The sequence below is a fragment of the Sinocyclocheilus rhinocerous genome, unplaced genomic scaffold (assembly GCF_001515625.1).
Source record: "Sinocyclocheilus rhinocerous isolate Xijiao unplaced genomic scaffold, SAMN03320098_v1.1 scaffold1762, whole genome shotgun sequence".
NCBI lineage: Eukaryota > Metazoa > Chordata > Actinopteri > Cypriniformes > Cyprinidae > Sinocyclocheilus > Sinocyclocheilus rhinocerous.
In genome coordinates this window covers 637,878-640,026 of record NW_015636932.1, presented here as the reverse complement: position 1 = coordinate 640,026, position 2,149 = coordinate 637,878, and the positions used below count along the sequence as shown (strand labels likewise).

Here is a 2,149-nt window from a genome sequence, read left to right as displayed (position 1 = left end):
GACACAAGTTTACTTCAAGAATGAACGAACAATGAGGCATAGATGAGTTTGAAGTTCGGTGTTTAAAAAACGGAGCAAACGGAAAGAGAAAGCGCGATCTATATTATAGCTCTATAAATGAAGCATTAACAACAATTCGGGGTTCCTCACCAGTTTTGCCATCTGCCATGCCAAAATCAAATCAAATAAAGATAATAATAAAAAAGCTCTCCTCAACAAGCTTCATGATTTGAGGCATCATTCATGTTCATAGCACAAACAATGCAGAAGTGTTATGCACTGACGTTTAGTAGGGTTATGGGCTGTAAAAAACAGCACTAAACCTAAATTTTTGGTGAGTGCTCCTAAATTTTTGCTGGTGCTCCTAACTTTTTGAAGTTGGGAGCACCAGTGCTACCAAGTAAAAAAGTTAATTTCGAGCCCTGAATGGTCTACACTGACATGAGGTGAGGGTGAAGCCTGCAAGCACAATGGAAAGCCGAAGTCTGCTGTGCATGGGAGGAAGTGTTGCACAAGAGGAAGTGGCCAGAGCACCTCCCAACGCTTTACCACCGGGGCAGTTTTACAGCCTACATTAGATGAAGAGGGGGCAAAAGTCGTCTTGAATGAACATAATAACCACAAATCTAGCACATCCCCTGCCCCGATCAAACCACACATCTGCAGGCTCGAGCCTATTATGGTTTTACGATAGATTGATGCACTGCTTCCATTAGACCAAAGCTGTGCACAGTAGTTGTTTTGATGACTTTGACACACTGTTTGTTTCTGTGGTAATGGACCAACGATTCGGGTTAGTGTGCAGTGTGGTATAACAGGCCCACATGAAACCGAAGGAAGTCTAAAGCAAGTTTGAATTTAGGAACTTAACATGCACTGAGTGATTACGTTGTGAGAAGGCTTTAGTGTGTTAAAGCTTATGTCTGGAATTTGAATTGTGAAATTATGGGGAGAAAGACTTTAAAGATAGGCTAAATGTGAAGAGGAATTGAAACAGGGAAATGCTGTTTAAAAGCACACGCAAACAGTGATATCACATTTTACATTTTCTTATTTTGAGTTGTTGTTATGAAAACTCTTTCTCTTCTCTCTTTTCAGATTGTTAGTATTTCTGTAGGATTGCGACCTTGGCGAGTGCCTGGATAGGCCTCCCTTCTATCACCTCCTCTGCTTTTCTGCTGGTAAGCATCTCCACACAAAATCACAGCTCTATTACAACTACTGTGCAGTTGTTTTACTGTATGAACTGTTGTGAAGTCATTGTTTTATTAAAACTTGTGTATTCATAAAGATTTTTCAAGGAAAGTTATAGCCTAAAAAGTCAGTACTTCTGCAAGTCAACATGTAACTATGCTACCACTTACCAGGACTAATTTAAATAGGTCATATCATGAAAATTAAAATTTTTTCCCCTGTAAATGTTGGAAAAGATTTCAATAGGATTTCAGTTTTGTAAAATATTATATACACTACCATTCAGATATTTGGGTTTGGTAAGATTTTTCTGAAATAATTATCTAATGTTCACAAAGGCTGCAATTATTTGATCCAAAATACAGTAAAATGGTAATATTGTAAAATAGTATTACCATTATTATTATTATTATTAAAACAAGTTTTTTCTATTTTAATGTTTTAAAATGTCATTTATTCCTGTGATGCCAAAGCTGATTTGGAGCTCAAGAAACATTTCTTATCGATATTTTTGTGCTGCTTAATATTTTTGTGAAAACCATTAAACGTTTTTTTTTTTTCTCAGGGTTCTTTGATGAAATAGAAATCTTTTATTACGTTATAAGTATACTTACCAGGGTTGGAAATTAATGGGGGCAAATCAAAAATGCCACACAAATTCAAGATAAAGGGGTAAAAATTGCCCCTGCATAATGAAACAATCAATTATGGCTGTCATTAGTGTTGCTTTCGTCAATGAAAATTATGACTAAATATCGTCGTCAACGAACCTTTATCACGTGACGAAAACGAGACGAGACGAAAATGCTGGTCATGTGACGATGACTATAATTAAATGTATAATGCAATATCGTTGACGAATAAAAACGAGACTAAATGTGGTTTACAAAATAAAAACTATGCTAAAATGTCTCTTAATTTTCGTTGACCAAAACGAGACGAAACAAAATGTTAT

General features: G+C 36.1%; 1 protein-coding gene across 1 annotated transcript in view; it reads left to right on the top strand.

Moving 5' to 3' along the window:
• The window catches only part of LOC107748306 (protein FAM49B), a 63,106-nt gene that overhangs the window by 24,610 nt on the left and 36,347 nt on the right, over positions 1 to 2,149 (top strand). The window contains exon 2 of the mRNA XM_016563052.1: positions 1,099 to 1,181. The gene's annotated coding sequence lies outside the window, so the exon portion shown is untranslated. The remainder of the gene's footprint in view (positions 1 to 1,098; positions 1,182 to 2,149) is intronic.